Below are 13,542 nucleotides of genomic sequence, written 5' to 3' on the forward strand. Positions count from 1 at the left end.
GGTCTAGTTGCTTATATTGCTCTTCATTAGAATAAAAAAAAGGGCAATCAAAGAGCAAGAGGGTGATCTGAGCACTGCCCTGAACTTTGCATTAACAAAGAACCAGGTCCTGTACTTTGATAAAGTGGCAGATTAAAACTCCTTATAAACAAGCAGACCATATATGAGTAGTCATATTGTATTGGGTCTTTTGCTAGTGGATTCAGCTGACCATTTATAATGATAGATTGCATTCATTAACCAACTATATTTTCTCATTCATCCAATCTGTGGGACACTGCCATGGGTTGTATGAGTAGAGTGTGGAGTTAACAGTTAGTACATTAACAAAATTAACTACCGTATATACTCGTGTATAAGCCGAGTTTTTCAGCACATTTTTTCATGCTGAAAAAGCCTTCTCGGCTTATACACGGGTGAACTTACCTGGTGTCGGGTCCCTCAGATCTTAAGTTCCGCAGTGGAACGCATGTGCGTTCCAAATGGCGAACTTCCTGCTTCCTGTCAGTGGAACGCATGTGTGTTCCACTGCGGCGGTAAGTAAAAGGCTTAAAAATCCCTCTCCTCTCCGTGAACTTGCTGTTTAAGTGATAATGTAGCACATGCTCAGTCTGTTTGTGACTTTCTCTCTCACTGTCCACGCTGCTTTGATGTACAAAGATGTTCACACATACACCAGCTTGTTGGAGAGCCAGTGCATTACTGAAGGTCAGCGGAGGTGATGTGGAGCTTGCATGTTGTGTCGGCCCCTTCTCATCTCAAATCAGAATATTGCAAAACATATTTCCATCTTCTGTATTTTACGTTGATCTTTTTATAAATTTAATGAATTCATTCATTGTCGACCTGATTCCGTAGCTGTCTGCAGACACTGGACTTCCGCTTTCTCAGATTCTGCAGACGTGGGCTGGGGCCATGTTGCATGCATCTGATTTCACTATATTCCTTATCGCTAAACCAGTAGGGCCTGTGATGCTTTACTGTGCTAAGGCATAGATAGCGGGCACACCATGCTTTAGCATGTTTTTCTAGAGCTTTTTCCTCCAGTTAAATTTCTACATTTTAAAAGGGCTTCTTTGGACATCAGGGGGAGAATATATTAATCAAGCTGAATTTGCCTTTCAAGCACATTACCGTTTTTAATTTGTCCGCCACAGTTGGGCACCTGCATCTCTTTCTAGCTAGACCCTGGTTACTGACAGAAGATAACCTCATTGGGTGGCAGTAAATCATTCTGTAAGTGTCTCCTGGCCTTTGTTACTTCTGTCACCTGGATTACAGATGCTGACCTTAGGCTGTGCATTTACCAGTAGCTGCTGTATTTCCCACCCTAGGCCTATACTCGAGTCAACAAGTTTTCCCAGTTTTTTGTGGTAAAATTAGGTGCCTCGGTTTATATTCGGGTCGACGTATACTCGAGTATATACGGTAGTTAAGCTGACAGACCCCTCCCCTCTGCAACCCCTGTAGCTTATCGGTTTTAGATTAAGTGCCCAAAGAGTTGGGCTTACTCCTTTTTGCTAGCTAGATTTTATTTTATTCCTTTTATTCTTTTTTACTAAAGGGTGTTTTTTTTGTTTTTTATTTCTCCTAATAGAATCCTGGTAGCGTGCACTAGAGAGAGAGTGGACGCTTCCTCACTATACAGCTGCACAATAGCTGTCTTACAGTGAAAGTGTGCACCTCTCGCTGACAGCACCTGCGGTTTTTCAGTGCTGACAGACGGCCTCAGGACCCGCTGTCACACTGACAGTTTCCCAATATACCAGTGCTAACACAAAGGCAAGAAGCGCCAGTAGTCGCAATGGTGGTGGCGGTCATCTTTTGGATCAGACCAAGTTTCTCCCTCAGGAATAGGAGAGGGGAAACTTAGTCATAACTATTATCCATCAAGAATGGATACAGAACGGAGCGATCGCTGCAGGCTTATTAACTGAAGAAGCTGCAGTTTAAGATTGCTAATACAGATACTGGAAAGATTTTGGGGCGGAACTAAACAAGATAGAGTTCCCCCCACCGTAAACAGGACTTTGGATTCATCCAGGGGTGCCAAATAATGCCAGGGAAACCAGCAGACTCTCAGCCTGAACACTGCAGACGATGCTGACAGACTCCTCTCCTGGCTTAGCCTGTGGGAAGGTTAAGTACCACAATTTATATTTTTATGTTGCTCTATACTTCTATATTTTATATTACTAGGGGTATATTAGTACTGTTGTGCATTAGTATACATATTTTTTTTTTTTTTTTTTATATTCTATGCTTGGACTCCTATCATGGGTTATGACAGGATGCTGCTTTTGACTACCAGTCATAGATTTGTTGTATCCTTGTATCTATACCAAAGTTTTCCTGTGTGACTGTCTGTATTGCGTATTGTTGCGTGTAGTGACACTATTCCCATTCAGAAACATGTCTGACAAGGGTAAGACAACATGTGCAAAATACTTTACTTGTTCAAAGTGTTAAGCTAAGTTACCTATTGGACAACAGGACCCGGGGGCGCTCTGCATTTACTGTGATGCGGAGGTCCAGCCTGCGCAGGCCCAGATTGGTGTACCACTTTTGGTGGAGGAACCGGCGTGGGCATCTTCTCTGGCGCAATCAGTTGCGACATTGGTTCAGCTGCTTGCTAGGCCAGCGGTTGCTGCTATTCTCCCCTCCACATCAGTAGCTATTGACCCCCCTGCGTCAGTCACCTTTCCAGTGACGGCCGAGGCAGTGGATTTTAGGCCAGCTGGCTCATCAGCTTCACTAGCTATCACAGGGCCTCCTCCCAGGGGACCGGTTTGGTCCAAATACCTGGTCGGTTAAACCATTTCTTGGACTCGCCAAGACCTAATTCGTCAAGAAACAAACGACACCGGCCCACGCATCCTCTTTTGTCCCTCTCTGATTCCGAAGGATCATCAGCAGAGGAGGGAGAACTCATGCATGATTCTGATTCCGAACAGGTAACAGACTAGGAGGAATCCCACAGATATCAGGGTATTGACAACCTGGTATTGGCAGTATGTCAAGCTCTAGACCTTTTGGACCTAGAAGAACCAAAGGCTTCTGATCATGGTCCGATTAAAAAGATTAGAAGACGCGCGATCCGTTTTCCTCCGACAGCGGAGTTAACTTAGATCGCAGAAGCAGCTTGGAAACAGCCAGACCAATGATTTACTATCCCCCTTTTGGAACAGATTCTAAAGGTTGATACTCCGGTGGCACGCTTAGCTCGCCACATCTGTTCAAAGAGCAGTGAATGGCGACCTCCAAAGAAGGTTGGATTTGCGGCATCATGACAAGGGGCTACATAATATCTGTTTTTTTTTTTGTTTTGTTTTGTTTTTTCTTGTACAACAAACCCCGCGATCCAGAAAGAAGACAGGCGATTCTTCAATGTGTCGCCTCTTTCAGCAGGGGTCACCACATTGTTGCCAGGGAACCAGAGAGGACAGGGGTTTTTACTCCAACCTCTTTCTGGTTCTCGAGCCATATGGCTCTTTCTGACCCATTCTAAATTTAAAGATGCTAATTTTCCACCTGCGGGTGGGCAGGTTTCGCTTGGAGTCCCTCCGGTCAGTAATGAATGGGTTGAAAGCAAGTGAATATCTAGTGTTGATGGACTTTAAGGACGCCTTTCTGCATGTCCCCATTTGGGAGGGACACTAGGCCATTCTTCGCTTTACCGTAGGTACCTTACACTACCAATTTAGGGCGCTACCCTTTGGCCTCTCGTCAGTGCCAAGGGTGGTTGCAAAAATGTCTGTTATGGTGACCTGTCTTCACGCCATGCTAGTGAGAATTGTTCCATACCTAGACGACCTATTCATCAAGGCTACTTCAGCACATCTGCTACTCCAGCACCTTGCACTTACCATCAACACCCTGGAGCGCCACAGTTGGATATTCAACCACCACAAATCCCAGTTGGTTCCCTGCCAGAGGATGACCTTCCTGGCGCTCACCATGGATACCAGCATACAGAAAATATTCCGCCCAGATCAGAATCAGTTCAGAACACAACATCTCAAGTTCTGGCCTGCAGGAGACCATCAATGCGCCTTCGAAGCAAGATGGTGTCCACATTCGAAACACTTCCCTATGGGCGAATTAATTCCCGCTACTTCCAGTGGAACCTCTTAAAGTGGTCAAGATCCAACTTGCACTAGGGCCGCCAATTGATCCGGTTATCCCCAGCTGTGCGGGTGTCGCTTTGGTGGTGGACAGTCCAGGAACACATGTAGAAAGGCAGGTCCTTTACCCTGTTGTCTTGGATCGTAGTGACCACAGACGCCAGTTTGACAGGGTGGGGCAGGGGCGGATCTAGATTGATATACCCGGGGCGATTTAGGCCCTGCCCCTTTTTGATTTATAAGGCTGCCGGCGGCTGCACACTATGTGCAGGTCCGCTCGGCAGTGGCAGTGTGCTGTCCCGCTGCTCTGATTGTTTAAAACACAATCGGAACAGCCGGGCAGCACACTGTCACTACTGAACGGAGCTGCACATAGTGTGCAGCTGTCGGCAGCAAGCCCCTGCTGGATCCGCCACTGGGGTGGGGTGCTGTGGTCCTCCATCTCCGGCTTCAGGGTCATTTGTCACGTCAGGAGTCATCTCTACCAATCAACATACTGGAACTGAAAGCCATGCTTATGGCTCTGCAAGGGGCACAGAGCATCCTCCAGGAGTCCCCAGTCTATCTGCAGTGCAACAATGCCACAGCAGTGGCTTATGTCAACAGACAGGGCGGGACCAGACATTTTGCAGCAATGAGGGTGGCATCTCGGATCTTAGCATGGGCAGAAATGCCAGGTTCCCTAAATCTCTGCAGTATTCATTCCAGACATACAGAATTTGGGAGTCATGCTAAGTCGTCATGCGATAATGCTGGGGGAGTAGACGCTCCATCCAGAGGTCTTCCAGTCGCTGGTCCGAAGGTGGGATCTTCCAGACCTGGACCTGATGGCGTTGAGAGACAAACGGCGGGTCCCCAGGTTCTGCTCAAGGGCCAGGAAGCCATTGGCGGTGGCCATCGACGTCATGACCATGCCCTGGGACTTCGGATCCGATGCTTACCCGTGTCCTCAGGCGGGTCAAGCAGGGAGATCTTCCAGTAACTGTGGTGGCTCCCGCTTGCCTGCGTTGGGTCTGGTATGCAGACATTGGAGTGTGTTAAGGACTTTGGTTGCCTCTTCGAGACCACCTCTTACAAGAACTATTCCGACACCAGGGCCTGCCTCGGCTGGCTTTAATGGGTTAAAGATATCCCATTGGGACAAATTTTCTGTAGTGTGTACCCAGCTTAAACCTGGCTACAGGTTGTTATATCCCCACCCAATTTAGAACAAAGCACATCTTGGACTAACAGGAGACGAAGATTGTTGTAATTATATGCTCTGACCATAAACATACGTACCATAACAAAGGGAGCCATGTGGCAAACTATTGGATAGATATTTACATTCTGTGCATCTTTCAGCTTTGCCATTGAACTGTCCAGGGGTGATGATCATACAGCTTTTGTTGTGATCACGGACAGGATGTCAGTAATTTGTCTTTAGTTTTCTGCAGTATACTGTATCATCTGGATGTGCTAACAAATGTCTTCTCACACCTTATACATGTGTCACAAGCCTTATATAGGTTTAATCCAGTTTGTTCATGAGTATATGTTCTGCATGCGTGTTTAATCCATTAGGAATGTCTCCACAAAGAAGATTGTGTTTTAATTGTACTTGTTACAGTAGAAAACAAAGAAGGAAATCACTATTTGATGAGCCATATAGTGCTAAATACACACTCTCCAACCCTCAAATTAGATGGCATGGGATACAAGAGTGACAAAAACTAGTAGAAATGTTAGAAGCAGCACAATATTTGGTAAGATTTTGTTTTCCTTCTGTCCAATATCCATAAATCAAAATTCCACAGGGTTATTTTTTTGGCCATTGTTGAGTCTCTGAAAACAAAGAACATTTTGACATTTGATTAAAATTCTTGACAAGTGCCACACTGCACATATTTACTTAGCTGGAAATAGGATATCAAATGTATAAAATCCTCAGAATAATGTATTGCCTTCCTCTGGATCAACACAATTAGAATTTATGAAAGGTTGAGATTGATGAACCTGTGTCTTTTGTAGCTTTACTAACTAATAATAAGTAATAGGTGTCCATAGAGACAAACCATTTTTAATTTGAGTACTTGTTAGATGCTTGTAGAGAGTTAGACTCATTTTAAAAGGACCACCACCATTAAACAAAATTGTTCAAATATTATCCCCTCCTCCCTCTTCCCAAAATTCCCCTTCACCCCTCCTGCTGTTTTACACAGAAATACTGCAAAGACATCATCAGCTGTTGTATTGACACCTGGGGGTAAATGTATCAATATGAGGGTTCTTCAACACCCGCGTGTTCAGCCTCTTCCGCGATTAAATTTCAAGCGGCGCTGCATTATAAAGGGTTAACTTCCCTTTACAATGCAGCGCCGCTTGAAATTTAATCGCGGAAGAGGCTGAACACGCGGGTGTTGAAGAACCCGCATATTGATACATTTACCCCCTGGTTTCTGAAGCACAGTCAGGGCACTGGTGCATAGGCCTGTGGCCCGGAGGGATTCAAGATGCAGATCTGGGGATTTTTTAATTCCATTGTTGCACACACCGTATATCCTGTAATACAAAACTGCTGTACGTCTATTTAAGAGCACAACAGAGATTCTTTAGAAGGCAAATTTGGAGAATGATTTTTAACAAACGGCAATAATAAAAATGTTCAATATTTGGCAGGTAGCAGTGTCTGAATGCAGGGGTTTGGTTAGGTCTAGTGAGACAGGGATAGTTTTTTGCGGGTTTAAAAAAAGTGGAGATGTTGCCTATAGCAACCAATCAGGTTCTAATTGTCATTTTGTAATGTACTAAATAAATGATAACTAGAATGTGATTGGTTGCTATAGGCAACATCTCCACTTCTGAAACCTGCCGTAAACTTGCAGCTTGATACATTTACCCTTTAGTGTTGGAAGGAAGATGTTTCCTCTAGATTTTTGTCGTATGTGATCTAGTTAAAGAGAAAATGCTTGTGTTAGGTCTTTCTACTGGTTTCTCAAAAGCTGAATACAGGACTCTAGAGCAGGGATTGGAAGAAGAGGGTGGATCCTCATTCCAATAGAAGTTTTGGACTGATGTTCTATGGAGCAAGCTACTGCTGTTTTCAGCCTGATAGGCATAGCTGCTTACATTCCTCTTTATGTCTCTATGCAGCAAGCCCTGAATGTCTGGTGTGAGCTATGGCTGAAAGCCTCTGACAATGTTTATTTGATCTATAGTGGATCACCGTATAGTGAAATTCCCTGTTATATATTAGTGTTCAGTGTTCTTATATTATTTTTAATCAGAAAAAAACCAACATCCATTTGATATAAAGTTTTTTAGTCCATAAAAATCACCCTAGCTAGTTAAAAATGAAGCAACACTTAAGATAAAATGTACGTCCGCTCAATCCAAAGTGATACCCACTAACCTACCCACTCAGGACAGGCATTCAATCACACCATTATTCTCATTAAATTCATGGTTCCCTAAAGCTAAGCTCTGTACATATATCTGTTATCAGTGTTCGCGCGGAATCTTAATTGTAGGAAACAATCATGTCATGGTAGAGATGTAAATGTGGAGGTGTGACAGCAACCATTGTCCTGCCTATGGGAGTGGCTAGTGGGAGTTACTTTTGCTAGCCCTCCTTTCTTCATTGCTATGTTTAGCCCCATTGGGTGAGGTTAGTCCGTATGTCTATCTAATAGATGAAAACCCTATTGTACTGACCCTGCTGGTTAACATAGCAGACAATATCATAATACAGGAAGCGTGGTAAAAAAGAAGTGGGGCGTCTCCTCGATAAATTGAGCTATATAAGGTCTTCATTCATGTCTCTTCCCACCCAGAAGCAATCCTAATGTTATTTCAAATGACATTGACAGATATTTATTTTTGTTCATTTTGTAAGAAAGTTGCTTAAAATATATCATTGTATAGTTTAAAAACATTTAATGAAGCATATCTAGTACCTGGGAAACACATTTGGAAACGTGGTTGTTCATGTCTGTTAATCTGCCTGATGGAACTTGTTTTGTTAATAAAAGGAGACGCTAAGCTGCAAGCATGGGAACATCACAGCAGGTGTTCTGAAGACTAAGAGCTGATCGTGCTAGAGCGGCTCATCGGCAATTTGTTACACTGCTGGAATGTACCTGGGGAACTACTGAAGCTGATTTTGATGTATTACATTGACTTAAATGCTCTCAGCGTGAAAATAATGTGTTATCTGATAATATTTAGCTCAAAGTTTTATTAATAAGGGAGTAGAGAAAAATAAACTATACTGAGTGATACAATTTGCATTACTGCAACTGTACAGAGGCCCAAAATGATGCTTTGGTTGGACAAAGGAAATATAAAATGAAAGAAGATATCCTGTATATAACTTGGATTACTGGAAAAAAAAGTTAGTATTTGTATTTTTATTCTGTCCTTGCCGAAGCGGATAGATACACAGGTGGGTAACTTTACCCACTGAGTCACAACATAGAACTGGAGATAGGGAGAGCTAGTAGGAGCAACTACTACTGATCACTCCGGTGGTTTTCTTCATGTTGGTCTTATTGTCTGTTACTGAAAGTAAAATCTGTTATGTGTTATTTGTCATGTGAGCTTAGATTTAGGACCTGGTGAGGACTAGATGATTGGTAATTATGTCCTGATTTGTAAAAGCACAAAATTGAACTTGTATTTTCTTTTTCCTGTGATTGCAAATGTCCTGTATGAAAAGACCTCCGTATGGTACAGAAAAGACCCATCTGAAAGTAATGGCTGACATCTGATTCCTACCATAATAGAGGGCAAGTAAAAATGTAGTTATTCTGTAGATTGTAAGCTTGCAGGGCCCTCTGCTCTTTGTCTGGCTGTTATTACCCAGTCTTGTTTTACTAATGTGATTGATTCCAATTGTAAAGTGCTGCAGAGTTTGCTGGTGCTACATAAATAAGTGTTTACAATGATACAAATAATAGAAAATAGCCCATTCTAAACCATGAATGTTTTCGTAAAGGTGCGTTCTCTGACCCTCCTTACTCAATCTTGTGTTTTGCACTTGGATGCATTGTTGCAACTAGCTCACATTCAGGATGGCACACGCACAATTCACACATGTCCAGCGAGCCCCTCCCCCCCAGGAGACCCCTTCCCAGAACAGACACCGTCTTTGGTCACAAACTGGTGACAATTGTGCAAAAATAGTCACATGACATCATAGCAGTAGAAAAAGAATCATTTTCACTGCATCTCTGGCATTTTCCATTTTCAAAAACCGTCTATAAAGAGGTACCCCCCAAAATGTATATTTAATATTACAAATGTAAATGTTTAATTGCACCTTATTTGATTAACTGAAATTCATAATTACTTTGCTCTAAAAATTGTATTGATATCAAAACTGTCACTGCCCAATTTGACGTTATTTACCTTTATATTCCATGAAACATGGGAAAACATTTATTGTTGTGTTTGAAAGTAAAACGGAATAAAAATGACTTATTTTTGACTTTTACTGCAGGAAAAGGCTTACCACCACTTTCTGAGACTATCCCTGATATATCAGGGACATTTATTAATATAGCTCAGTTAACAAAATATAGCAATTTATATTTAAAATACTTGTAAAAGCAGAATTTACAGTTATTCTGCTTAGTGGAACCCCAGGGTATTGCATGCTGAAACACTTTCCCTGGGCTCCTCAATTTCTGTAGTACAGCACCTGCACGAAGCTTGCAGGTTTCTATTGGTCCTCCCACTCACATCCATCTAAGAATGATGAACAGTAAGCATTTTCTGATGCAGTATTGCAAAAACAAGAGGCACCCTGGCTAAATTCAGCAGGCAGTTCCCGAGGCTCTACTAAGGCGGAGGAGCAGCTTAGTTCAAATTTTAAAACTACTGGGTATGCCTCTTTAACTTTTAAGTAAATCAATTTTAACCAACTGTAACTTTTCTATGATACGGTTCCTGTTGCTGTGTTATAAGATAGTGGAACCAAATTTGATAATCAGGGCAACAAACTAAATATCATACAAAAAGTCCTACCCATTATTTGTAAAGTATCCCTGGAGTGGTACATTTGGCAAATTAATTACAACCATAGAAAGAAGAGAAATACCCATAATAAGCATTCAGGTCACCAAAATTGACTTATATTTATTTGACTAGTTATATAGTTACGTCATTATATAATACTTTTCCTTACATTAAAGTGGATCCTGATGCAATACAGGCAGTAGATGACAGTATTATTCTATGCATAACAGCCTAGTTATGCAAATTAAGCAATTACATTCATAAATTATTAAAGAGCTGAGTTTGCCTGGGCAAAGTCCACTGCCCCAGTTTTAGGAATAACATGTCCATAAAAGTAAATATTGTCAAGAAACAGCACCAACTAAGCATCTGTTCATAAAGAAACACACAAAAAACAATGACAGACTCCATCTTGTTTGTTAATAAAAGAAAAATGAATGATCACATTATTTCAATAATGTTCTACTTTTGTGTTCTTAATTAAGTCACTTGGGATTGTTTGGCTAACAATAACTCTTGTTAAATTAAATTGAACTGTAGTGGGATGTAAGTTGTGATGGTATTTTTAGTTAAGGGGAGTAACCTAAGACTTCTTCATAGTGTAATCTTTGATACCAAAACTTGAAGTTGGTAGTTTTTTAATTAATAGATTGTTTAAAGTATATTTAAAATATATATATTTTTACGCAAACCAGGTGATCTAGTAGTAATTTACTCATTCAGGCTCAGGTGTGTGTATATAGGTTGATCCAATGACAAACATAAGTAACAACAGATTAAAACCTATAATAAACAAGTGGGACTCTATTTCTTCATTTATATAAAAGTATATTTAATCAATGAATCCATTCTGTTTCTAATTGCAGATGTGTAGTATTTAAATCACTCCTACATATTATTGTATTGTTACATTGTTTTTGTAGTAATATACAATGGCTTGAAGTTTTTCTTCGAAACTATAGAGATAAGGCACAAATAGGCCAACACATTTTATCATACAAGATCTAGTTTCAATACTGGGCATTCTGATGTAGGTATTTAAAACAAAAACAAATATATGTTCTAAAAAAATGCATATCAAACTCAAATACAGCTATGGGGGAGTATTTCTTGCTTGGAAAATTACATAGCTAAAAAAAAACCCTTGGGGGTTTGAGAATCAAAATTCATCCAGATAATCATGTTTCAAAACTGGAATATCTATAATAAGGGACTGCTGCTGCCAATATGACGTTACTGTAAAGGATGCAAAAATGTGTATATATATATATATGTATGTGTGTATATATATATATATATATATATATATATATATATATATAATCTTGCACAATTCCCAGGTAGTTTTATTTTCCTAGGTAGGCTTTTCTATAGCACCAAGTGTAAGGTGTAACTTCTTGTATACTTTCCAGATGTGGACTCCTACATGTAATTCCCTTCATGTTGCATCCTTTTGAAGACTTTATCAGCAGAAAAATTGCATATAACCTCAAACACCTCTAACCCTCTAAATAAAGCTCCTAACAGCTGGTGCATACTTCCTATTGTACATGCACGGTTGACGCTTAACGCCTGCCTTGTATAATGTGCAACATTCCTGTTAGTGTCACTTCCCAGAAGTGACGGCAATCTGAAAAACTTCTAACTGACCTCTAACTATTAGTTGTAAAGAGTTTTTTCAGTTTGATGTCACTTTGTTCAGAGACAAGAGACAAAACAGCTTAATAGCCAACACAGGATTGAGGGAATAGTAACAGCCAGAAAACTGGAACAGAATAATCTGAATGACTAATTGTGGCAAATGGAGCTGTGATTAAAGGCTAGTTACAATTGTTGTGAATGAGCACAGAATCAGTGCTATGGCTCAGGTTGAGAAGTGTTTTGCCAATGGAACCTGAATGCAACATGGGGCATGAACCTGAAGAATTAAGTTCCCAAGATCTCTCCTCAGAAGCCTACGCCTACCAGTGTGTGGGTTTTGGAGGAGAATGTTGACAATGAAATCGGTCATCTTGACGAAAATGTTTCAAAAGAGACATATGACATATATTTATATAGATGTTTTCCAAATCCATTCAGTGGAAGGCGAAAAACAGGCTCCCTGGGTCAAAGTTCTGGCCAGGGTACCCCAATGGGAGGTCTGACCAGAAACTTAACCCCCTAGTTTGTCTTCTGGGATCCAATGTTACCAGTCTGTGAAATTATTATCCAAATCCGTCCAGTGGAAGGCTCAGAGCAGTCTCTCCGGGTCAAAGTTATGCCCAGCGTACACTAAACGGGAGGTCCAACCGGGTCCCTAAACCCCTTAAAATATGGAACACCTTGCATTGGTTTCATCCAAATCGGTGCTGGGCTGTCGAAGATATTCGCCTACAAACAAGCAAACCAAAAAAAAACCCTTATGCATGGATAGTAAACAAAATATATATATATATATATATATATATATAATTATTGGAAAAGACTGCACTCACATTCTCAAGTTAATTCTCTTCGGGGTGCTCCACAATAGCTCCCATTTCCATTGCAGGTAGTACATATTCAAAACGTAAAACTCAGAGAGGGCACTCACCATTTAAAACAGATAGATTATTCTTTATTTTCAATCCAGCTCCTTTATATTTCGGTCTTACATCCAGATCTTTATATGTGTGTGATATATATATATATATATATATATATATATATATATATATATATATATATATATATACACGTATATACACATATGCACACACACGTCACCACATGGGGACCGTACTCCTTGGTCTACCCTGATGAAAATCATTAAACATGATTGGAACGTTGGAATTAGAACAACATTGTGTATAGATTCTTTGGAAGACCAAGGAATGTCACCCCCATGTGGTGGTGTATTTCGGAAAAAAAATTCTAGGAGGGCACCCAGGCAGTGAGATATTTTAAGAAGAGTGACGACCATCTGGCTGTATATCTATATGTAAATATATATCTAAATATATATATATATATATATCTAAATATATATATATATATATATATATATATATATATATATATATATATTTATATATATATATAAAATACTAGAATAAAGTTATGTTGGTACTGGTTTCTAAGATATTGCAACAATTTTATAATTAGTGTGATGGTACATACATTTTTTAAAGATTTGTTTTTCTTTAGAAACGTTAGTCCTTGTATGCTCATTGGCAAGGATATTTATAATGAAGCCTCTTATATTGTCCATAAAGCTCTGTCTCAGCTGCTGAGAAGTGCAAAATTAATCCTATTACATTAGAAAGGAAAATCTTTCAGAACACTAAGCGGTCTATTTATGAAAATGAAAGGTGCCTGAAATCATACGGCTGTTTCAGCATGATTATGAAATTTTAAAGTATAGTTTACATTTATTAATGGTGTAACGCAGGAGACATCGCAA

This window comes from Mixophyes fleayi, chromosome 1 (genome assembly GCF_038048845.1).
Source record: "Mixophyes fleayi isolate aMixFle1 chromosome 1, aMixFle1.hap1, whole genome shotgun sequence".
In the NCBI taxonomy this organism is placed as follows: Eukaryota; Metazoa; Chordata; class Amphibia; order Anura; family Limnodynastidae; genus Mixophyes; species Mixophyes fleayi.